The sequence below is a fragment of the Haemaphysalis longicornis genome, unplaced genomic scaffold (assembly GCF_048455015.1).
Source record: "Haemaphysalis longicornis isolate Haplotype H1 unplaced genomic scaffold, Haemaphysalis longicornis Haplotype H1 scaffold_4, whole genome shotgun sequence".
Classification (NCBI taxonomy): Eukaryota; Metazoa; Arthropoda; class Arachnida; order Ixodida; family Ixodidae; genus Haemaphysalis; species Haemaphysalis longicornis.
Genome location: NW_027526361.1, coordinates 42,190,025 through 42,216,311, shown reverse-complemented (window position 1 = coordinate 42,216,311; position 26,287 = coordinate 42,190,025). Strand labels below are relative to the sequence as shown.

At 47.9% G+C, this 26,287-nt stretch overlaps 1 protein-coding gene across 3 annotated transcripts in view; it reads left to right on the top strand.

The window, feature by feature from the left end:
• Positions 1 to 26,287, top strand: part of LOC144178584 (trypsin-1-like) — an 88,304-nt gene that overhangs the window by 31,624 nt on the left and 30,393 nt on the right. Inside the window, exon 1 of one of the 3 annotated variants that reach the window (XM_077706539.1) lies at positions 21,222 to 21,379. The exons of 1 other annotated variant lie outside the window; for it this stretch is intronic. The gene's annotated coding sequence lies outside the window, so the exon portion shown is untranslated. Of the gene's footprint in view, positions 1 to 21,221; positions 21,380 to 24,320; positions 24,440 to 26,287 lie in introns of those variants that run through there. One more of the 3 variants, XM_077706541.1, reaches the window with a different exon arrangement.

Genomic DNA, 26,287 nt, shown 5'->3' with positions numbered 1-26,287 from the left:
GGGGGAGGCTATTGTACCGGCACACAACATTTTGACATCAATCAGTGTTTTATTGTCTTCCGCGCTGCTGTATTGCTTTCGCGTGTTCTATATTTGTATGTATCTTAAGCTAAAGATCTAACAAAACCTTTGAAGGCAATTGACGAATGAATAAAATCCCAGATGCAGTGCCGCTACAGAACGGAGCAGCAGCCATGAATTACCTAGTACGAAGTGTCATAAAAAAAAGAAAGAACACCATGATGAAGATAAATAAAATGTTTGACGAACGAAGTTAACGAAAATGAAAAAAAAAATGAAAGAGGTTGAATCGAACAAGTGCCTGTCGGATCAATAACAAACGCACGAATACTGTGCCATGCAAGCACACCTGACAGCGCTAGGCTGAGAGGCAGATCTACCAGTCACAAACAGGATAGTGTGTTCAACCAGTTAGGAGACATGGCGGTAAAATATACTTGCAAGCTAAAGTGCTGGCAGCCAGCAATATATTTGCGTATTAATTTGAACGATTGCTTGGAGAAAGAGCGTTCCCTGAGTGCAGAGCAGTGACAAATGTGGCCTAAACCGTATTTCATCCCAGCTAAAAAAATAATGCCCAAGAATATAACAAATTCATTGATTGCTTTTGGAAAATAGAGACTATGTATCCGCAGAAGGTAGGGTTTAAACCCAAAACATCTTTACACAAGTCTGATGTGTTACCTCGGCACCCTAAAGGCAAGCAGACACTTTGGCTTTAAAACCAATGCAGAAAAAAACCTGCTGCGTTAGTAGTAGTTGGAAACAGACTGCACACTGTTGTCATATATTAGTCTTTTACCACTAAGTGCCAATTCTCTCCATGTATCTTTCCGTGAATTTCTCATTTTCCAATTTTTGTCACAGGTGCTAGGCAGCTTGCGCTAGAACATGCACAGGCGTCAAACTTTCAAACTGATGAATACCAGTTTTGACTTAAGCACTTGCTCGACTTGCTAGCGTAAATTGAAATTTGCCATTGCTTCTAATCACAACCTGCTGACTGCCTTTCTCGGAGCAGTTTTGAATAAGTTGGGCTGAATGTGGTGTGAGTAATAGCAAAATCACTGAATAACATTTTGGCTGAATGTGGCATCAGACGTGCCACTGACTGATGCTACACCGGCATTGCGCGAGGGCTTAGTCAATCTGTTTTGACAGATGTTCAGCCTCTAGGAATTACCCAAATGATTGGTCGGCATGGTATCACTATACTGTTTTAGTGCTGCTAGTGTATAGAAAATCTCGCCAAGCAAAGGGATACAAGCTTTTAAATTATTTCTCATTTACAGAAACTGATGTTTTTCCCCTCACCAAACAAAACTGTTTCGTGTTCTCCTTGTGTGTAAACTGGCATTAGACGGCCTTGTTATACTGGTATACCCCTCTGGCATTGTTATGATGAAGGCAAAAATGTGGATATACCCATGTCTCATATGATCCCTTTAAGCTGCTGCTTAGTGCTACTTGTTTGGTAAACGTACTGCAAGGCACACACCATACTTCAGCGTTACAAGGGTGTAAAAGACTGCAAAATTTAAGTTATGTATTTTTCCTGTCACGTTCTTTTTGGCACGTTTTTTTCAATCACGGTTCATGTATTTTTTTCCACTAGTCGGTAAGCACAAAGTATTATGCGCTCATCCATTCATAAAGCCATTTGCAATGATTGCCTGATGTAGTAACTTTAGATTACAGTACCATCTGACCGTAGTTTTTTTTAATCAAGGCTAGTTTTGTAAACAAGTTCATGCAAGTTGACAATTTTCTAATTTTGTTTTACGAGATTTCAAGCATTAAAATTTCAAAAAACAAAATCCACAGGTTGACAGGTATGCTTTTGCACAGGTTTGGGGTTTCTCCTGCCAGGTAGTGGCTCAACCAGTCTTGATAGGCCTATTTGGATTTCTTTTGGGCCTGAAAGATGTGGAAGACACGATTACGGACCCATGCGGGAGATTTTTTGGCTCCCTGCCGCGTTGAAACATAGTCGTTCCTGTAGATTTCAGGCGCCTTAATGCGGAAGGCATTCAACTAAAGGCATTCCACTCCCTACCAATTGTAGAATTAATTGATGCGGCTAGCTTGGCTTACGGCATTAAAATCTGGGGAAAGCTTATACATTTGTTGAACTGCTATCTCCCTGCTTTCCAAACATACAAGCCAGGTAACTTTTAAAATAGCCAGGTACTTAAACCAGCATGCTTAATGAGAAGGGATGCAATCATCATTTCGTACTTGACTGGTGCAAACAAACAAGTCTGTTTCTTGTATTTTGCAGGCTACACAGTCAAGTAGGCAAGTGGACCCTGCGAGGCTCCAGCCCTCCCGTGATGCTTTCGTGAGCAATAAAGCAAGCTTTGCCATGCAACACCTCACTATTTCGCCTGCTTATTGCACACCTTGACGACAGTTTTTAGAATGTTTTTGCAATATTGAAGCAGACTTAGTATATATTTAGTACAGTTAACTGAACTTTACTATGCAATTGTTGAAATAACTTGACAAAAAACTAACAGGAAATCAAACGGGCTGTCTTGAATATGCTCAGTAGGTTTTCATTTGACATTTCTCAACAGGAACTCAACAGGAGAATGAATAGAGAGTCAACACAGACTCAACTGGAACTCAACAGACTTTTCTCAATAGACTTTCAATTGACACGTCACAATAGGAACTCAACAGGAAAAGTGTATTGAGACTCAACAGAAAGTCAATTGGAAATCAACCGACATGTTGGCTGTAGTCAATAGACTTTCAATTGAAACTCAGCGTTGAGTTTCAATTGAAACGCGGCGGCCAATTTTCAACGAGAACTCAATACAAAATTTCTATTCAAAGTCAATTGACTGTCAACACAATGTACTGAGTAAAGTCAATTGACTTTCAATTCAATCTCAATAACCATTTTTGTAAGGGTTGTGGGGGTTAGGGTTTGTTTGTGGTCGTCGGAATGTTGTAGCTTCGGTTCTGGATAGGTGTGGGTAGGGTGGTGGGTATTGTGGGCGCTTGCGCTGGTAGTGGGCGAGTATGTCGGCGTATCTTCGCAGGGGCGTAGGTTTCAGGATGTTGTCAGCTTGTAGGTTATCTCCCTCTTGGTGAAGTCATGACGGAATTCTTCCAGCCTGCGGGAATTTTTAGTATTCCGAGGCTTGGCCAGAGCATAATTTTGCGCATTTTTCTAAAAGTACGAAACCTTTTCTGTCTCCTTAACAAGTGCACACTTATTCCGTCAACACATGAATGCTATTGCCCCGAATAATGTATGGGTTTGTTTATTTATTGCTTGTTTACTGTACGGCCACGCTCGGCTCTGTTATCTGTGTCCCAAGCGAAGCGCGTCTTCCATTCTTTATTTTTATGCCGCACGGGCTATCTCATTCAGATAAGCAGACTGTTTCGCCTTGACGTCACTAGCCCAGAATAATCTTCGTTGATCTACAATGTTCTAGATGTAAATCGACGGTTCCAGAAACACTCGCGCCGAAAGATAAAAGCCTGCAGAGCAGACGCCGCGGCATTCGAATCGCCGGAGCTCGCCTGCACACGTCACTTTGTTGAATGCTGCTTCGCCGCCTGTGTATTCTTTGAGTCGTTAGGGAAGCACGAGTTCGCTCCAATAAACTTGTTTTCTTTGAAGACAACTGCGTCGTCTTTGGCTACGTGACACTATACTGCGCATCTGCTTATAAATTTTAATGTTCTCTAAATTGACCCCGATGGTTACGACTGGAACTTTCAAGTTTGATGGATCATGCTTGCCAACAAATATGTTAGGTGGCTAGTGGACGTCACAGATACAGAAAACCCTGATTTGTGCTCCTGTGTGTACTGACGCCGTAGTCTAGTCGTTCCATTAGGCACAGGCAGCCCACACCATTCCAGATGTAAAAAAAAATGATGATTTGGTAATCTGATAGTCCATGGCACGTTGAGGTATTGCTAAAATCTCAGCCATTGCTAATTTCATTATACAGGTGACTCTCTATAATTCAAAGCCGCTTAATTGGAATTTTCGGTTAATTGGTCACGGTAATTTTACATGCAATCCAGTGGAAGAAGTCGCTGGTTAATTCGAAGCTGAAATTCATTATGTCGGTTAATTGAAAGCTATTTCGAATAAAAATCATCGAGGTGACCGTCCTCTCTCGATCAAATTAAAAATTTTCAAGCGGAAAAACAGCGCGTGTTCCGTACTGTGTCGGCGCCATTACGCAACCAAGGCAGCGCGCAGTTGATAACGTGGCAGGCCAGTTCAGACTCGCGTCAGCGTATGCATCTTTCTCTTTTGGTGTTCTCAACTCCTTTTTTAAAGTGCAGAGCACTTTATGGGCTCGCCTTGTCGTCGTAGCTCGCTGTCACAGTGACACGCGACTGCTGAAATCAGGCGGCGCAGCCAGATAACGGACCCAAGTAGAGCCCCCCAGCGTGCCGTAACGGCGTAACACAGAGGCTTCGAAAACCAAACGGTTTATATAGTCATAACTGTTCGAAACTCGTGAACCCCTGGCGCTTGTCATACATCTCCCCGTTGTTTAGCGCAAAGAAAACTGCAGGTACATTTGAGGCAAAATATACGTAATTAACCGGCAGCCCCCGCGTCCATTTATTTAGGAACGCCCGGTGGGATGGTTCATACGATAGTGAGCAAAAAAATTCCCTCGCACTTCCCCGAGGGGGAGAGTGTGTAAGTGCGAATGCACGGTTGTTGATTGCGCGATTACGGTGGATATCGTGATCTTGGAGTGGAGAGGAGGCGCCCAACACCCGCAGTCACTGAGCGGAGAGAGGAGGAGAGTAGCGCCCGCCGTTACGGCGAGGGCTACACGAGCGCCCTCACGCGTCGGAATGCGGAGCGCCCGCTACGCGAGCGAGAGCTCTCCCGCCCGAAGTGGAGAGGAGGCGCCCAACACCCGCAGTCACTGAGCGGAGAGAGGAGGAGGAGAGTAGCGCGCGCCCATCTCCCCCCGTTGCTAGGGAAGACGAGGAGGAAGACGAGGAGCGCGCGCACCCGCAGCTGTTGCTATGCGGACAACGGCGGCGGACGATTCAGGCTCGCTTAAGAAGTGCATTCGCACTTAAAAAGTGGCCGCCAAGAACGACGCATTCCAAATTGCGCAGTGAGGCACCGGCACGTCCGGGATACCGCTCGCGCTGTTCCAGGCAAGGGGCGCATGAGCACTGCAAAGGCGGGAAATTTGAATTGCATTGGACGAACCTCCATTCAATCCACCAAGAGAGGGGAGAGAGAGAAATACGTGCTCTATCGAATACCTAAACTAAATACTCGTGCTGCCTGCATCAGTGCTGGCCTGTAAGGGTGGTGATGTCCTCAGGTAGGGCGGGTGGGGATGTCTCACTGTCTCTTTCCCTGTTTCTGCTTACTCATCAACAGAGGAGTGAGATAGGGAGGCGAAGAGCGTGATGGGTGGTAGCAGTGAGCGGATAACGGCGCCACAGCTGGTTATGGCGAATCACTGCTCTGCTCGTCCGACTAGCGTCACTAAATATAAGCTACGCTTAAGAGTACCGCCACTTCGTGCATACGGAAGCATAGCTTGCAGTGTTGCCATCTCTTCCAACGAAACCACCGCCGGTTGTGACGGGCATGCAGAGTGTGACCAGCCGCTCTAGCATCCGCGCAGCAGAGAGAGAGAGAGAGATAGGAGAGGCTCCCAGAAACAAAATGGCTGCGCCCATATGTAAATAAATATCACGTGGGGCCGACCGACCAACGAAAATCCTGGCGGCACATAACAATGAGAGAAAAGAGTGCCGATATTCTAAAAACCTTTATTTAGTGACGCTACGTCCGACTGCTTTCACGTTCAGTGGGGCGTGTTTTTTTTTTTTTTTTTTTTTTTTTTTTTTTTTTTTTTTTTTGCGCGCAGCGCCGTAGGAACACTTGTGTGGCGGACACTTCAGGCTTCGATTTCAGAGATAAGTCTCAACTACCACGGCAACCCGCGTCGCACGCTCGTTTTGATGACGAAAGTCGAGATTCTGAGCGCAATCAAGAGGGGAGACGTGTTGCGGACTAAAATTGTCGTGTCTTTTGTTTGATGGGAAGTTCGGTTAATTCGAAGTTTTTCGCGGTCATCGTGGACCTCGTTTAACAGGCGTCGACTGCATTACCAGATACATTTTGTTTCCTCCGTAAGAGAGGTTTTAATATGTGAGGGGTGCATTTCTGTGCGTGGCACAACAAGGCTTTTCACGCTCTCTCCAGATACACGACAAGCTGCACTCTGCTAAACCCTCCTGGGCAGCTTATCACTTAGTGATGGCGCTATAGGGATTTCCTGCAACGACCAAGTTACAGTACACTTGCTTTCATCGCGTACGCGGCTGCGTCCGCCAGCAAGCCCCCTCCATTTCCTAAGCAGGCCATTTGCTAACAATCGGTCGAGTCGCGGGCCGCCACAATCGCCCATATTACTGCGCTGCAATAACACCTCCCAGAGGAGTAAGCCTGCGAAGTACGTCATCTTAGTATGTTCCCTAAACGCCTTCCGGGGGGACCCACACCTTAAAACTCGCAACAAGGAGTGTCCAATCGTTTGGCGAGAACAAACTCGGTGAAGAGTGCTGACTCCACGGAGCCGGAAATGCTTCCGGCCACGGCGCACAAGCTGCCTGCTCACACGTCGCACTGGATGTGCACTCACGCGTAACAGAACGAACCTCATCGCCAAAGCGTTCGTTCCCCGCCGACCGGAACCAGTACGACGTGTACCGACGCAGCCAAACATACTGTGAATGGCTGTCCTCTTGTTAACCAGGTTTCCGTATGCCTGGGTTGTCCATGAGCGCTTAACACGCCTAGTGTTACGTTGTTGCTTCCATAATGTTTGCGTTGCCGCTTAGCGGAGGGCAAGCGGGAGGGAGTCTCGCCACGAGCGCTGCCTTAATGAGATGCATACGTTACCTTGTCGTTTGCAGCATCTGAAGACTATTTTCCTTGCCGGAACTACAAACTTCAGCCTCGTTCTTTTTTTATAACCACGGAAAGCGCAGCTGGTGCACCGCGTACGGAATGCTCCTCAACCGTTTGAGCTGATCACATAGTGGACTACATCCGGGATGCTAAGCTAGCTTCCTGGATGCAACTCCAACTCGTTCCTCGCACACTATGCTCTGAGGCTATAAAATAAACGTACAACAAACAACGTGCGGCCGCTTTGCGTTCAATTCCCTTAATTTTTTTGTGTATACGCCACGAAAAAAAAAAAAACGCGTGTGCCCAACCATACACCGAAGCCGATTTCACCAAACGCGGTCGAAAACGGAAGGAAACGCGCCGCACCAGTGCAAACATTAACGACTCGACTCGCGTGAGCGCTGTTCACTATACTTTTTCCCAGCGTTTTAGGCGCTTACTTTGGACAGTTTGGTCAAGGCTTCAGTATTTCCAAAGACTTGGAGGTTTCTTGTCCACGCAAAAACCACATAATCGTTACATTCGGATTACTTGTCAGATAATGAGAACCGCAAAACAAGCGAGTAAAGCAGCTGGGGAGTGGGTAGGAGGGGGAGGCCAACGATATGCAACCGCAATCCTGCGAGCATTTACCACCGGTTCTTACATCACGGCGACCTCCTGATGCAACCCGAGCTCGCCGCGGTCGGTGAGTATTTCGGTCAGGAAGTAAGATTCACTGGCAATGCACGCGCGTGTGCGCCCAGAGCCGCCTCGAGGCCAGCGATCACCGCGGATCTAGCCAAGCGTACTCCCGCGACACGTTACACCGTATTCGCCGCCTAAATCCTCCAGGGCAGCCGCACACACCGCGTCGCCTACATAATCCTCCCTCAACGTCCCTTGCCTGTCGTCGCGGAAGCCAACTCACTCACTGTCCCACTGTCGCTATTTCAGTCATCCCCGCCAACTCCGCACCAAGGCGACGGCGGCTTCCGCGTTCTTTATCTAAAATATATTTAAGCAAAAACGCAGCTCACCAAGCGGAACGGCGGTCCTACACTTTTGAAATGTTTTCCTTTTCTTTAGATTCACCCAAACGCTGAAGATTCGCCGTTCGGTATTTTCTTTTTTCCTCCAGAATTTTTCAGTATTCCGAGAAATAAAGCAGTCACTGCGCTGGTCCAAACCATTTTTTAAGCAAGCTCGAAGCTCTTTCTATGTCGTGCGAAACGACGGCAGAAAGAACACAAGGAAAACGAGAGACGACAAGCTGGCCAGAGAAACGGGACGTACTTGCAAGGCCGTGAGCTCCACCACCCCACTTTCGAGCCGGCAGAGAACAGAAGGGGGAAAACGACTGCACCCTGCGTAGCGCTCGGAGAAGGAGGAGCGGCTTACATGCCTCTGCGCTTCGTTGTTACGAATGCCGTCATTATGCACGCTTGTTTCTGCCCTGCAGCCGAAAAAAAAATTACCGGGGTTGGCCGAGAAGCTCATAACATACCGTAGAACTTGTTATAGTAGCCTCATTTCCAGTCAAACTTCGGTGAGTGTTAATGGATGCTGTTTCTCAATACAGCTTTGGTACCCCGGCATCAATAAAAATGTCGCTAAAAAATGTCGCCTGGACGTCCAAATGCATACTAAAATACGATTACAAAACCCTATAGCAGGCGAATTTAAGCCGTTTCAGTGTTTGCTGCAGCTAAAGAAATGAAAGGCTAAAAAATTGGGCACCCAGCCTAACGTGCAAGATCAAATATTTTCGTTCGAATTATTCGGCTGGGAATAAGAGCAGTGCATGACCAGCTTCAACTGTCAGCGGAACGAATGCATAATAGTCACAAAATAAGCGCAATAACAGCTCACAAGAGTAACCGAGTAACCAACTAGTGAAACTTCCGGCACGCGCATTTTTACGCCTGTAGATGTAGTCATCTACGGCTATAATTTGCGCTTTCCGGAGTAACTAACTCTCCGTTCTCGCGGATGTCGCTCTATAATGGCTAAAAAATGGTTTACACCACTGACAGCGGTCTTTTGGAATGACGGCAGGCAAGAATTTTGAATTTCTGACAGTTCGAAATTAACCTGGAACCCGGAACAAACTCAGCTGCCAGCTATCCGTGAAGCAACTTCCGTGCCGTCGTCGATCTAGCTGACTTCGCACTCTGTGTCTCGACTGTTGACTATTCCTGTGAACATATACTTTCTCTTTGTTTGCAATCGGGGTGGCATGACCTGCGTCTACCGCGAATATGTCTGCTACCCTAGACACTGCAGGGCGAAAGGATGATTTTGACTAACAGAAGCGACGCACGGTGTTTTCTGTTAGCCTACGTTAACTTTTCGCACTGTGATATTTAGTATTGCCGCGTACCAACTTTGCCAAGCACATATTCGCTTCCAACGCGAATATCTCGGTTGCTTTTTCTGGCCCGCCGTGACCCAATGCGTCAAGCGTTGTCGGTCGTCCCGCAAGCAATTGACCTAAAACGCTTTCGGCGGCCGCCATAGCCCGTACTCTCGAATGTAGATTAGGACTTGCATATAGCAACCCATTCTGGCGCCATCCCGCACTTACGACGTCTAGCTAGCCGCGCGAACCGGTTGCACCACGATTCGCGGAGAACAATGAGAACGACAAGTGAATAAAGTGATGAGTGCTGTTGTTGCTACAACGCAAGCGCTCTGGCGAGAGAGTAGAAGGAGAAAATGCAAGGATTATGGAAATTTGAAACCATTTGGGAAGCGTCCTTCGTAAGTAAATTATCTATCCACGCAAAAACAATAGGAATGAGACGAGGATGAGCATGTGCAGATGAGATGCGATACCACAATTTGCCGACATTTAAGTAGAGTTTGGAACCAATGGCAATCAGAATGCCAAAACTCACGCCTTGTACAGTTGATGATTGGTATGTATTGCGTTACTTCTCTTGCCTTTTTTTTTTTGGAAGGGGGGGGGGGGGGGACGCGAAGCATGAGAACTCACTATATACACGCGAACAATTCCGCATGTTCTCTCCATTATTTAATTAGTGCGCAGCTGCCGCCTTATTCACAAACGGTCTTAGTGTATCATGCAGCCATATGCATTCATGGTTCCTCACTTAAATTATTGCCTGTAACTCCACATACGAAAGTCTCGGCTTCGTGTAAAATTGAGGCAACGGCTGCGTCTACTAGACAATTTTCATTGCTAATTGTCAATCTTTCCTCTCCGGGCTCTCCCGGACATGTACGTGGGTTTCCTCGTACTGAAGAGATAACGCGGATCGCTTAAAGCATAACTTTCCCGCATTCTTCGACTCCTCCCTGACGTGGTGTGCCGATGTTTGGCCGAAGGAAGAAGGCCTGCAACAACGCAGTGACTGCTCGTGCTAACACAGGACCGCAACCCCGCTCTTGCTTTTTTTTTATTCGTGTACGTCTTGTAGTTTGCCTTTGTTCCCTCCTTGTCCTTTTACTCTTTTTTGATAGAACTAAATCGTAGTAAGTAACTTGTACAAGAACTATATTCTTCTTAGCTTCTGCTAATGATTGACGTTATCGAGAAAGAAAACGAGCAGTATGTAGTGAGCTTAGCACGAAATAGTTTTTTTTTTTTTGCTGTGCATGCAAACTGTGTTGAAAGAAATGTGAAATGTGCTGTTATGCAATTCAAGCACAATGTTTTGCATTGCGTTATCCCAGGAAGACGAATCACATTTTGAAATACAATTCTTTGCCTACCTTGTTAATCACCAGGTTCGCCCCCTTAGGAGCTCCGATTCCTCTCTAAAAAGTGCAAAGAGGACACATCTCTCTCTCTCTCTCTCTCTCTCTCTCTCTCTCTCTCTCTATATATATATATATATATATATATATATATATATATATATATATATATATATATATATATATATATATATATATATATATATATTAGTGGTATAAAGGAAGAAAAAAACTGTATGAAGCAGTAGCTTTCAACCATGGACTGGTCAGAAACCAGCTTCAAAACGTCAATAAGATTGACAACTTCGCGAGGACAAGCAGGAGCGAAAACGATTTCTTCATGCGCCTCGCTAGCAGTACCCATTCTGATGCAGTGCGTCCTGAACAGCGCCTCAACACCACTTTTCAGCTATTTTTTTTTTCTGCGTACCTGCATGGCACTGTAAAAACCTCCTCACCGAGCCACAATTGTCACCGTTACGAGGGGTTTTAGGAGTAAAGATTGAAGAAGCCTGTCCATAATAGTTGTCCTGGCAGATCGGGCGTCTTTAGGCCTTTTGGAAGATTGCCGGGATCGTGGTGATTCTCAAAAACCAGGCAAACCGGCAACGGATATAGACTTTTATCGGTCAATTGCACTACTAAGTTGCATTGGTAAGGTAATGGAGAAGTTGGTGCTGGAACGGCTTGTTTGGGACCTAGAGAATCGAGAAATTTATCCATTGCAAATGTCTGGGTTCAGGAGAGGTCGTAGTAGCGTAGACAACATCCTTTCCTTGGTGTCAGACATTACCCGGCAATACTCAGCCGGAAACATCACTATAGCTATCTTCTGTGACATCAAAACGGCATTCGACAGTGCCGCAACACGAAGCCATCCGAAGAGAGATGACATGCATAGGGCTTCGAGGACGCATGTTCCAGTGGCTATGTGACTACTTGCAAGACCGGTACATCTACATGGCCACCAGTGATGGCGAAACGGCCAAACAACCCGTCACTCAAGCAGTTCCTCAAGGCGGCGTCTTGAGCCCGACGCTTTTTAGCATGTGTCCCATACGCCTCCCAACAGTCATGCCCAAAGATATCAACATTTCTCTCTACGCAGACGTCTGTATCTGGGCTTCAGGCAGGAACCGTCGAAACATTCGCGCCACACTCCAGAAGGCAATTCTGAAGATGAGAAAATATCTCAGATGCTGTGGTCTCATCTTTTCCCCTGAAAAGTGCGCTGCGATAGCATTCACGCGGTGCGATGTTTCACGTTATACGCTCACCGTAGAAGGTACTCCGATACCTTATGTCAAGTCCCACAATTTTCTTGGTGTCACATTTTTGGGGATCCTGACGCCCTAGCCATTGCGCGATCACTGGGTTTGTGTCATTACGCGGCGCTCTTCCCCTCTCTCCTCCAAAATCCCGGCTCGTCTTGGCGCCACTGTGTAGAGCCGAGCCGTATCTCAAACTCTTGCGTGAGGTGAAGCGTGCAGAGACCGTTGCGGCGATAAAACCACTGTCACGCAGCGGGCGCTCCGCCCTGGTAGCGGAGCTAACCTCACCTCATTGGTCCGTTTGAACGATGCCCGAACCCGACTCTCGCCGGGGACGCGAACGCGCGCTCTGCGCGGGGGTCCGTTGGGAGAGACGCTCAGGAGGACAGCCGAAGGTGCGTAACTATTTCCTCACCGCCCGGTCGCAGCTCTTTTGCGCCGGCTCTAAACCCGCTAGCCCTTCCGGCTGCCGGCCCGTGCCTTCGGTTGATCCTCAGTCCGTTCACTCACATATTAGCCGTACCTGACACTCGACGATCGCGCCGTGCGGTACGCGCCTGGGAACGAAAGGACAGTGTCTTTCTATTGCGAGCCCATCGGCCAGCACCCCAGATTTTGCCCTTATTGCTGAGCCCACCGGTTCAGCGCGCCGAGGACGCGCACACTTGCGCGTGGCGCCAGATCGCCCATCGCCCCTTTTCACCCACGGGGATGTTGAAATGTAACGGAAGGGGTTGGCGCGAATAAACGCCTTCTGATGTACTACACTGGGCTTATTCCTTCGTCGCCCCCTACTCCACCTGCCCAACAGAGGCGGTGTTGAGCTGGCGCGACGGCGTCTCAGTTCCGTGAGCGTTCTCGAATAGCTCGAACCCGCGGTGGCTCCTCGCAATGTGCTTGTGGGGATCCTGACGCCCTAGCCATTGCGCGATCACTGGGTTTGTGTCATTACGCGGCGCTCTTCCCATCTCTCCTCCAAAATCCCGGCTCGTCTTGGCGCCACTGTGTAGAGCCGAGCCGTCTCTCAAACTCTTGCGTGAGGTGAAGCGTGCAGAGACCGTTGCGGCGATAAAACACTGTCACGCAGCGGGCGCTCCGCCCTGGTAGCGGAGCTAACCTCACCTCATTGGTCCGTTTGAACGATGCCCGAACCCGAATCTCGCCGGGGAAGCGAACGCGCGCCCTGCGCGGGGGTCCGTTCGGGGAGACGCTTCCAGGACGCCGAAGGCGTTTGGCCGAAGGTATGTGACGCTTTCTTTACCAGCCGGCTGCAACTTTGTTGCGCCGGCGAAAGCCCACCAGCCCTTCCGGCTGCGGCCCGTGCCTAAGGCTGCTCCTGTCGCCCCTACGCTTGCATATAGTAAGGCCGTACCTACAACTCGACGATCACGCCGTGCAGTACGCGCCTGTGAGCGAAGGGGCCCCGTCTCCCTCGCTGCTGCGAGCCGATCTGGCCAGCACGGCGATGCGCGCGCGCTCAACGTGCGCGCACCCCGGAATTTGCCCTGACAGAAGAGCCCACTGGCTCTGCGCCGACGAAACGTGCGCACTTGCGCGTGGCGCCCCATCGCCCCTTTCACCTAACGGGAAGTACGTACCTGTACTGTAAATTGTGTAATTGGGACTGTAAAATATGTGATTAGAACGTCAGTGTAAAATAAGCGTCTTCCCTTCGTACCCTGGGCATATTCCTTTGTCGCCCCTTTCTCCACCTGCCCAACAGAGGCGGTGTTAAGTTGGCGCGACGGCGTTTCAGTATCGTGAGCGTGCTCAACTAGCTCGAACCCGCGGTGGCTCCTCGCAGTGTGCATGAGTGCAGGCCTTGTGCAAAGCTAGCGTTATGCATATTGTGAGGTAGAGAGACCACACATTTGACCGCTCAATGTCATGGGCCCTACATATGCGGCGACTGAAGGAGCGGCTTCTGTGTTATGTGCGCATTCTGCGTATGCTCAGTGGGAATTCGTGGGGCTGCCCTGTCTCTTCACTCTTTTCTCTATACAAAGCCCTTTTTGTCGGCCTCTTGCGTTACAGCCTGCCGGCCCTACATCATCTATCGCCTACAAGCCTGAAGGTCATAGACACAGTGCTGGCAAAAGCTATGTGCACCTGCCTGGGTCTACCTAAATGCACATCGACGGTTGGAACTCTTTGCGAAGCTCGGTGCTTTTCCGTTACAGTTCTACAACGCCAAGAGGTGCTTCGAACGTCTTTGCGCCATTTGACTCGATGTCATACGCATCCTTTGGCAGACCTCTCCACACAGTATGCAAGACACCTGCTTCCGGCGAATTTTCAAAGACCTCAAAACTCGATGGCAGCACCATGGGTACTGGCGCCATGGAAAATTTGCACGACGATACCGGGAATTTGCAAAAAGTCTGACATGCCTGTGGCCGCGCTCAAGTTCTTCACACCCGAGTATATCTCCAGTACCTACAAAGGCTACACACATGTTTATGCGGATGACTCGGTTCGCCCGGGCTCATGCGCCATCGGCGTGTGGATCCCATCAGCCCGGTGCACTATCGAAAGAAAACTTAGCCACGAAATATCCTCGACTGCTACCGAACTGTCAGCTGTAAGGGCTGCACTTTATTACATCAGCGAACATCATGCCCAGGAATGGATAATATTCCTCGACTCGCGCAGCGCCTTACAAGCGCTCCGAAAGCTTCACAACAACCGCGGTCAGCTTGTATGTGAAATTGCCGAAATTCCCGCAATGGCAGTGAGCGAAGGTCATGACATCATTCTTTAGTGGCTGCCTGGTCACTCGGACATACAGGCAATATTAGATCCGATGCAGCCGCCAGCGCAGGTCACTTTATGAGCAACACGACCCAGCTTCCTTTCTCCCGAGAGGACAGCAACGCCCTTATTCTCGCAAGTGGATGGGCTGCACAAATGTCGGAGTGGCAAGACCCTCACCGCAGGTATCTACCACTGCACGCTATTGACCCGAACTGTGACTTCCGCTTTCCACGCGGCCTCAACAAGCGGTGTGAAGGAGGTTTGCACCGACTGCGCCTGAGTGTGGCGTTTACTCAGAGTTTTAAGTTTGAGATAGGTTAAGAAGATTCCCCCTGTGCCGGACTTGCGCTGTGCGTGAGTCTGTAAATCACTTGCTGTATGTCTGCCCTCGATTCGCTGCTGCGCGAAAAACTGCAGCGAGCTTCCTCACTCGTGTACGTCATGGAGGCAGTCTCGAACTTTTTCATTTTCTTGGGCCCTGGGCCAATAGTGTTGACAGTACCTTAGGTACAAAAGTTCTGCTCTAGTTCCCATGAGAGGCTGAACTGGACAAATATCTCTAAATCACAGACAGAGCAAGTGTGTCACGAATCTACTCTTTCGCACTGTGGCGTTCATCTATTTATTTTTCGTGTTGGTGTCACTGTGGCGTTCATCTATTTATTTTTCTTGGGTTGGTGTTATCACTCATTTTTTTTCCGTCGTTTACTTTTCATTTTGTTTTAGCGTTTCCATTAACGATCTTCTTTTCAATTGTATTTTTACGTCCGGACACTGCTGGCAGCATTCTTTTGTTTTTCTTGTTCTTTTTTGAACGGTTCATGTTTGTCTTCTTCCTGCTGTAACCCTAATGTCTGATATTCACCACTCATCAACGTATCCACCCCCCCATCTGGTGTAGCAAGCCTTGTCCATAGCAGGGCTGACCTCACCAGTTCACATTAAAGAGCTCTCTCTCTCTCTCTCTCTCTCTCTCTCTCTCTCTCTATATATATATATATATATATATATATATATATATATATATATATTAGTTCGCGATAACGGCCATGCTATTAACCGTATGTATGCAAACTCCCCAATGTAGCTTCACAAGCCCGGACTCTCGAGGATCCAATAAGCAAAAAACAAATAAACAAAAAAAATCACAGCCCGTTTTTTAGGAGAAAGATGGTTAAAACGCGAAACTTTCTCCACGAAAACTGAGGCAAATCAAAATACAAGATCCACGCTCCCAAAGTCCAAAATCTAAACTGCCATAGTCCAAAACCAAAGTCCGCTCCAACTCAGCCAAAGTTCAAAGCCAATGCCCGCACAGCGAACCCAGAGGAAATAAGTGGCCCTTGCAAAGGAAGTAATCAAAATTCAACATAACGGTATTAGGCACACCGAAGCAGCTGAAATCGCTAGTGCTTTCCATGACCATTACAGCACGCTATTTTCGGGGTCAAGTTTATTAGCTCGGGGGCAAGAATGGAGTTCCCTCATTGATTTACTGCCTAAGCTGACAGACGATGAGCGCGCTCTGGTTTCTGGGCCTACTACACTCGAAGAAGTCAAGGCTGCCATCTCTGACCGTAAGACCAACAAGACCCCTGGGCCAAATGGTTTGAGCAGAGAGTTTTATCAAAAGTTCTCTGCTATCCTTGCTCCGGTTCTGTTAGACATATTCACAGTAGCATACGACCATGATGTTTTGCTGCCAAGCTTTTATTTAGGACACACAGTTTTAATTCCGAAAACGCAAGATGAACAAAAGCTGAAATCGGTTGACGGCTATCGGCCAATATCTCTCTGCAATGTAGACTATAAAATTTTTGCTAAAATTTTATCTAGGCGCCTTCAACTTGTCATCACTAGTTTAGTAGGACCTCACCAAACTTGCGGCATTCGAGGTAGGAGTATTCATACAAACATACATGTTGCCCGTTCAATGATGGAGTGTGTGTCTGATTCGGCAGAGCAGGTGGCCCTTATCCAAATTGACCTTTCAAAGGCATTTGATCGCGTTTCTCATGATTTTCTATTCGCACTATTGACAGCGGTAAATTTAGGGGATATTTTGTTAAAAGGCATTCAGCTTTGTTACAAACAGTGCACCACAGAACTGGTCGTCAACCGCGTTGTGTCTAAGCCAGCTTCGATTAAGTCGTCTGTTAGACAGGGCTGCCCCCTTACACCCTTGTTGTTTGCCTTATACCTCGAACCTCTGTGCCTCAGTATTCAGCAGAGTCAAAGAGTATGGGCTTTTCATCACTACCTGTGAGGTTTTCATCACTACCTATTTCTGTGCTGATAAAAAGCGTTCAAGAAGCCCTTAATCTGACCAGGCAGTATTGTGACGCGTCTGCAGCGGCAGTGAATATGGAAAAAACAAAGGGATTTTGGTTTGGTGAATGGGGTGCGAAACCGTCCTTATTTGGTGGCATTACTTGGGATAAGGACGCACTTCAATACCTAGGTGTACCTTTGCACCAAATACGAAACACCGGGCCGCATTGGTCATTGACACTCCAAAAAGTCAAGCGAGCCTCTCAGGCATGGATGGGGCGAGAACGTTCTGTGTTTGCGCGTGCGCACGTTTGTAATGTCTTCCTTGTCGCAAAGCTTGTTTATGTGCTGCAAGTACTCCACTGTGCGCGTTCTAAAGTACAAGCTCTACATAGAGTTTTTGCAACATTTGTGTGGGGGGTCTCAATGGGAACCTATGCGTAGGAACAATTTGTTTCTTCCATTAGTGTCTGGCGGCGCTGGGCTGATACATTTGTTTGTACACCAGCTTGTATCTCGGTTTTTCTTCTATAAGGTGACGCATCATCTACTTCTGCTCAACGTTATCCAAAAGCGCATAAGTTTTCATTTACCGTTTTTGCTTGTCTCCACTGGTGAAGTTAGTACGAAGCCGCCACGGGGCTTTTTAAAAAAGGTGGTCGATACCTTCAATTTCCTTACTGCGAGGTTTTCCCTGGAATATCTGGTTACCCTTTCCAGGAAGGCTTTGACGAACACTTTATTAGAGAGTCTGTTCCCAGTGCCGGTTTATCGCCAGCCTTACATTGGCCACCGTAAGGACAGTGTTTTGAAGCGTGTCACACGTATGTGTCTACCTCCTAATGCAAAAATGTTTTTCTTTAAGTTGCATACATCAACACTCCCAGTGAAAACATGGTTGCGCGAGAGAGGAATGTCTATTCCTTAGTGTGACAATTGACGTTTATGCAATCAACCGGAAACCATTAATCACTGTTTTGTTTGGTGCCGGGATGCGGTGTTTTTCTGGGATGTGTTGCAAAGAACTCTTAAAAAGGACATGAACATTACCCCTTATACAATTCGGTTCTTGCCTTTTCGAGATGTTACTGGAGTGCCCTATGATATATTTGTTGTGATGGGATTGTATAGCTTGTGGAAGTGATGCATGACGGACAGGCACGTGGAACCCCCTCGCCCAACGAAGTCCATTTTTCAGGAGCAAGCTGCGTTGGTGCGGAGCATTTATGCGGCGCAAAGTGACCCACCAGAATGGCTGCATCTGTTGGACGCGTGCGTCTGCTTGCCGGAGTTTTGACGGACGGCTTATTTTAGCTGCAGTGACTCATAACTTTTGTAGGCTGTAATAAGTGCAGTTTTCCATGCAGTAAAGAAAAAAAAATGTCAGAGTTGGATAGACGCCGACTTTATAACGCGAGGGACTCAGGTTAGATTCCAATAACAAGAAGTGTTCTTTTTGCTTCTTTTTTTATCATCAGCGTCATCATCATGTGCACTGATGATGATTGATGATTGATATTGGTTTCCCCTTTGTAGCGGGGTGATGACGTGTCATCTTACCAAAAAGGACTAACATACCTATGTTTTCCACTCTTGGTTCAATACTAGCGCTGTTAGGGCAGGCACAAAAAACTTATTAGGCACAAAATACTTTTTTTTTCCTGTTATAGGTGGTAATTGTCCTAGGCAATATTCCCTTCTCTGCTTTTTGCCCACCAGCATACTAATCTACCGGGAACCACCTCCGTCCAGTGTGGAGTTCGCAATGAACGCCTCCTAAATAAAGTTTCTTCCTCCTCCTCTTTTGATCGCTTCGACAGCCTTGAAGTTAACTTCCTCTGTGCTACCCTTAAATCCTACGGCTTCACCTACCATTGTATAAAGCTGGCTTTCTTGCAGTGCGCTTTGGTTACGACACCTCCATTAGGGAGACCGACAAAGCTTCGCTTTAAAATAAACGCACACGCACGCACGCACACACTCACATGCATACTCCCACGCTCACGAGTGCTCCCCTACCTTACCTGCCTTCTTAGCTTCGCCGCAAAGCTTAAGCGTTGTGCCAAAAAGAAAATAGCATGCCAGTATTATGCGAAACCAAAGAACATTTTTGTCCTCAATGGATCGAGGAAGAAGTGTCATCAAAAGCTGACACATTTTAGTGGAGAAATAGCACCGCAAACTAAATAAATGACGAAGTAGCCTGCTTGTTTTACTAGAACGTGGGCTCGCAATGCCCAGGTCGCATGATGGGTAATGGTACCATTAATGAAAGTAACGACGGAAAAAGAGGGGGTGCCGGCGCTGGTTCATGGTTAAAATTTACGGTAGAAAACGCAGAACTGAAATGTTTCGTACGTTTACGCGAGCTTAATTCGATTTTATTGAACCCCCCCTTGAATCATCTTATCGCCCCTGGGACCAAATACCGCCCCAAAAACTCCAGCTACCGAAGTCGACATATTATAGGCGTTTATGGCTGAGTCAATTTCGTTGTTGAGCTTTCGATTCTTAGATTTTCTGCGCTTCGTGCTCTCCGCGGGGTTCATCATGGCTGAAAATGGCGTCCCCTTTGCATTTGTTTTCGCGGCCGTGTACTGGGCTCCAGAAGTCCCCATTAGGCAAGGTCTTCTGGCCACCTCACGGAGTCAAGAAGGAGCCCATCATCAATCTAACAACTCAATGATTGTTGACGAAATAAAGTTGTTCCTCCTCCTCGCGGCCAAAGGGCTAATGGCACTGTAACAACACGAGGATTTGTGTCGTTGATAAAGAGCGGCGAACAGTAATTAAAGCGCAGTTGCAAGATAAATACAGGGCACGTAACGACACAGAATGGGGAGAGAGGGAGGTGGTGGGTGTAGAAACGCACGCACATGCACGCACACATGTTCGCGCGCATGTGCGTGTGTGAACCATATTGTTCCCTTAGTTAGTGGCCCTTGTTACTCCTAAAACGATTAAAATCGACGAGGTCAGAGAACAAGAGTGATACTGGGGTGTTGTGGTAACTTCTACTTAACCGAAGCCAAACCTAGGTGATTGGGAGCGTTGTAGTGGATATCTATGGGTTAATTTAGATCGCTTGACACCCCTCAATAACGTAAACCGAGATACTCACGAAATGGCATTTTTACTCCCAGAATGTGATGCATCTGTCGCTCCAAGATAAAATTTGGCCCTACGTGCGTTTACTTCCTATTGCGCTCATGCGGCTGCTATGACGCTGTTGGGTCGATAAAGTGTCGACAGAACTTCTTACTGGCCCCACAGGAATGCTATTGGGCCAACAAGAGGCTCTTGTTGGAATCATCACGACCCCCTCCTCATCATCTTCTTCATCCCGATCATCAACAGCATCTATTCCATCCCATTCAAGCTTTATGGTGAATGTCTTAACGTCCAGGTGCCTATGAATACACTCAGCGTATGTTGCCGCATTTTATGCTTGGAAGTAATCAACCCTAATTTGTTATGCAGCCTTAATCATAGTTGCTGTTGAGTGCTTTCGCAACGTACGTACAAAGCCTATACGTATGACCAGGTGGAGTTGTGGCGTCGCCAGGCATACATCGTATACGATGAGGAGAAAAATGTATGTGTGTAATCTCAGATTTCATGACTTTCTGCATGAAAACACGCTTTATACTGCGTGCTGACCAATTCGCCCTGGGGCAAAATGTGTCACCGCTTCCCTGCGTTGCGTCCACCGCTCAGTAGTACGGAGATCCCTTTCGACGATCACCTTTGACCCGTCGGCCGCTCGCACAAAGACCGCTCCCTCTACGCGCCACCCGCGAGCAGAAGCGGAATTTGCCTGACCCGACGACGTAATGCACGTAACGCTGGCGCTTGTCCCAGAAAAAAACGTCCACAAAGCCAGGGGGCACGTCGATCGGACGAAGTAAGAAAAGCGTTGAGAGGAGGAGGGGCGCGGGGCCGAAGATGTCTCGACAACCTCGAAAGCTATTTTACGGGTCAGCGCCATGCGCTGCAGGCGGGGGGCCGGACGACAGGAGGAAACAAAAAGCAGTGCGTTCCTATTCAAACTGAGTGGTTCGGAAATGTTCGAACTCCGCAAAAGAGATAGATGGAGGGGAAGAAACAAAGAAAAGACGGGGAAAGCTGGTTCTTCTCGGAAAACTGAAAGCGAAAGTAGGCCGATCGTCACTTAGCGGAAGAAAAGAAAAAAAGTGCAGGAAAAGCTCAAAGTCCGATAACCATGTCGGCTGCAGGATCAGCGACAGCTTTCACTTATTCATGACCACGTGTTCGTTTCTTCCTCGGGCGAGTTCCGATAAGCGATGAGCTGCGAAGCGCGAGCCACGGAGGCAAGTTTACGAACCCTGCTCACGCCGCTAGGCCTGTAGAGGCGCTACTGGAAACGCAGTGTATGCGCAGCGAGTGCCGGAAAAGTAACGTAAGTCGTTCGTAATTTTGGTCGGCCCTCTTCGCGTTGCTTTTGAGAGTATTTTGTGCGTGAGTAATATGTCGTAATTAAGATGTTGATTAGACACGCGAGGCCAAATATAAAAGCTAAAGCAGTAAAAGCTCGTTGATTCGAGCTCGGTTAATTCGAACTTCCGGTTAATTCGAACTCACACCCTAGCCCCGCACAGCCCCGTATATTCCAATGGGGGAAAACTCCCGATAATTCGAACGCGTCGGTATCCAGAGCGGTTAATTCGAACTATGATCCCCTGGTTTCCATCGCTCCTGGCAGAAGACGTCGGCCCAGATGGATTATAATGTGTTGCAAATCCAAACCAAACCAAATTTACTAGAGATGCAAAGCAACTAAACAGAAACAACAGCGTGGCGCGCGCGCTACGCTCCTGATACAGCTTATTTCTCGTCTACAGAGGACGCCGCGCCACCGGCGCCAGTGCTCCTGCGCGTGCCATTATTATTTACGAAGAATTATTTAGGAAATCACCTGCCACAAATGTGTAGTAGCGCATAATTCGCGATAACGAGTCCGGAGGTGGCTTCCTTGTGTTCTGCCCGCGTGTGGTGTAATTTCAATTCATTCTGGCGGCCGCCCGCTAATTCGAAGTCCGCTTAATTCGAACAATTTTATGGTCCCCTTCGAGTTCCAATTAACGACCTTTTACTGTATACGTAAAAAGATGCAAGGTGTAAATGTAAATAAGGGGGGTATTATTGTGTTGCAACGCATAGTGCGTGAAGATATAATGATTCGTTGATACATTGTGGGCACCATGAGCCAATATGCGCAATTTTTTGCTTATGTAGCCTGTAGAATTCCAGGAAATTACACACAGATCAGTTAAGTTAATTATAATTGTGAGATTTTGTTTCCACAACTCGGTAATAAATGCCCAGAAAGTAATGACAAACTGCCAGTTTTTTATGTGTGTTCATGTGTCTGTCTCGTGGAGTTTCTTTCGTTTTTTTTTTTTTCTTATTTGTATTAGTCATGTAAGCATATAACCCTCATCACTTGTTCACCAACCATCTGAAGTAGCAAGCCCAGCATTATGCAGGGCTGACCTCTTCGGTCTCATTAAAGAATTTTCTCTCTCTCTCAGACTAAAATATTTTTCACATCAGCAAGTAATTTCATTCAACGCATATCGAAATTCCGGGCAAATCGCGTGTTTACAGACTGCGGTGCATATAACATAGATAACACAATTCTCATATTCGTAAAAAGCATAGACTTCTGAAACCACAAGCGTACTTATCATTCAGCCCTTGATATGCTTAGCACTACGAAGACGTTTTCTTCGTTTCGTATTTGAGACCTTTCCTTTGCGAAAACAATTCGTCGCAAGCGCTTCACTCTAAAAGCTGGCCTTTCTGGGGCACGTAAGCGATTTAAACGCTCCAGACCATCACTCACAGCACCACGTGAGCGCACGCGTTTTGAGATACAGGGCGTCAAGCGCCGAAGTACGGCGGCCGTCTCTGCCCGCGCCCCTAAACCCTTTCTAGTCGTGCCTGCAGAAGCGGGGCGCGGCGAACGAACAGTATCCCGTAGAAGAGGGCAATGAATCGGACACGCCAGGAGGCGATGGTCCGAAGCCTGCGCTACTTTCCAAGTCAGGTTCCTCCGCGGAGGGTCCAGCCGAGGCGCATTCGAGAAACAAGGTCACGCTTGCCGGACAAACACGCCGGCCGCGTGAACTGCGACCGCTGATAAACGCTGCAATGCCGACGTATGCGAAAATACGTACACCGCACGTCGGCCGGGGGGCGGCGAGCGAATATCGTTTCGCTTCGCGTCTGCGCACGCCGGTGACACCTGGGCAGTCGTCGGCACTCTGGGATCTCGTCCCACTTGAAGGCCGCAGCCTTGAAGGCAAGCGATAATAATAGCAGGTGCGTGGGACAAACAAAATAAGGGGAGAAGTAGCCACATACTTGCATGTATGAGGCTTGTACGGCTCAGCCGTCTCCTGCGACTATTTTAAAACCACTGTCCATCAGTGAGAGCGGTGCAACGATACAAGCAGGCGGTACAAGAAGCAGGGCTAAGTTGCTTTCGTTAGGCCTTTGTGCGACAGTCGTGGTGCGTTTTGCTTACTTTCGCCGAGACGTAGAGAAGAAAAGAACACCAAGTATGGCGAATTTACGCTCTTTGCTTCCTTTCGCCGCTCGACTTTCCACCGCACTCACGCTGGCAGTGTCGTGTCCGTTTTGTAGGCTGCGCACGTGGCGGTCGAAAACGACGCTCATACCGCAGGCAAACGGTGAATTCGCGTCCTTCGTTCCATACCGGCAAGGGTGCAGTTTTAGGGATACAATAAACGCCTTGCCGCAGGCCACAAATAGAGGCGTTATTCATGACCACTCTTTACGCGGAAGGGTAATGCAAGACCAGCTTTCCTGCACGGCTAAAAATGTTCCTTCGAGAATGAACTTTCTATACGATGCGATGACCTGCTGCTTTCGAATAGCAGTTAGGCGCTATGAATTTTTACGGAAAATTTTGCGTTTATATATGCACACGAGTTCTCGATGCATGCTAGGTCGTAGGTTTCGGTATTTTATGCGCACTAGTGCGTGTTCCGGGACAAGGAATTCCTTTCCGTTAAGGCTCCTCATTCCTTTCGGTGTCATATTCTGAAGTATATTATCAAATTTTTATCCGTATGCCACCGGAAAGTGGATATTTTCAGTTTTCCGAACTCCTATTACGCAGGAGATTTGGAAACAGGAACCATTGGTACATAGACTTAAAGAAAAAAAGGAAAAATGATTTGCTATATCTGCTCATTCTCGTGTGTGTAGGGAACGCAGAACAGAACAAACTCGAGTACTTTTATTTCTTTAACTAAGGTAGTTCTTTTTTTTATTGTCATCATCACGTTTTTTCTTATGCGCAAGCCTAGGGACATCAAATGGGTGCGAAGCCTCGTTGAGGTCGTTGAGGCGAGCTCAAAGCGGGGCAGAACGAGCGATACATCGGAGAAGAACCAGCACGCGTCACCCGCCGAGCCTGCACAGTAGGGGGGTGAGTGCAGCAGAGCTCTTGCACAAGACTCGATGCGCGGGGGCTTGTGTGGGTATGCTCACGGCCTCCGCAATCAGCAACGGCGCAGCGAGGGAACTGATCGTGGCGATTGTCGCATGCGTGCGTGTTTTGCGCCTCGCGGCTCGGGTGGCGTTGCTATGGCCAGTCCTGTGTCCGCGTGTTATTAAGCAAAATAGATACCCAACGTCCGGGGCACCACGGTCACCATCTACACGTTCCCGGACCGCCAGTACGATATCTATATATATATATATATATATATATATATATATATATATATATATATATATATATATATATATATATATATATATATATATATATATATATATATATATATTACTTTGCTGCCCTATGGCTGCAGTTCAGGTGGGTGCCAACTCTTATACTCCGCAAAAACTTACACCGCCTTGGAGGCTGCCCTTACCTAAGTCGACAACTACCATTGCTGCTGTTAATATTACCAGTCACCCCCTATAGCCACGCGCGGACACTGGCATACGTGCCGTTCCCGCTTACGTCGCCTTCGTTTTTTTTTTTTTTTTAGATGCGACGCATCTCTTGCTCTGAGGCATGTCCCTCCTGCGTCGGCGTCGGCGGCGTCCGCACGTCACCTGCGCATGCGCGACTCTCCTCCGTTCTTCTCTCCGACAGCTGTGCGCAACACTCTCACTCCGTCTCATTATCATAAACAAAAGCTGCGTGCGCGCGCTTCGCTCCGCTCCCGTCGCGCAATTGCGCGCAGGCGCGACTCTCCTCCGCTGTCTCCTCTCCTTCGGGCGCTGTGAATATAAAGCGGGTAGCGCGCTGCGGCGGTTCAGTCAGCGCTCGCTCTCGAACGACTCCGCGTGACTTGCTTGACGACTTCCTGCTTGGCTTGATCCTTCCGATGAAGACGTGATGGAAGCGACGGTCCCTTCAGCGAGTGGGCTGACACAATCCAATACCAGCGTCAGCGCAAGAGAATCAACCCAATGGAAACGCCAATTGAACCCCCCGATACGTCGCATGAAATCAGGGCTCCCTCGCGGGAAGATGGGCGTAATTTTTTTTTCGCAGTAGATATTTGAAATGAAGACATGGGGGTTTACATGTCCAGGTTACAATCGAGATTTGAAGAGCATCAGAGTGGAGTGCCTTCTAGGGTCCTCTAACATGCGCCGAAATCTGGCACAGGCGAGCGTTCCTGTTCCTCGTCTCCAAAAAAATCAAAGCCCCTTTCTTAAGAAAAAGATGGTTAACACGCGAAGCTGCCTCCCATGCAACATGAGCCGAAATCAAAGTCAAAATCCAAACTGCTTCGACCGTGTCTGACCTGTAGTGCATAAATACCGTGATGTGGGTATTCTTTGTTTGCTTGACTATGTAGTCCTCGTACTGTCCCGTTTGAGCGTATTCTTCCATGTAATAAATGGGGAATAAAAGGAATGGCGCAATCGAATAGACGTCGGCTTCATAACGTGGAGGACCCAGCTTCGATTCCGACCATGTGAAGCTTTTTTTTTTAGGGGGGGGGGGGGGGAGGGAACATGCTTTCGCTGTGTGCTTTCTTGCTGTGTGTTTTGGGAGTAACGATATGGCATTTGGACTTTGAAGTCATTGGCTTTCGACCAGGGCAAGCTTCGCGCTTCAACCATCTTTCGCGATCGTGGGTCCAAGCTTTGCACTTCAACTCACGATCATCACCATCGTCAGAGAAAGTTGGCTTTTCTGCAATAAGTTTGGGGCAATGTCGCCATCAGTGAGGCGTATAAAGCTTCGCTTTAAAACACGACCACCGGGGCTGGGAATCAATTGATTGATTGTATAGGGTTTAACGCGCTGACG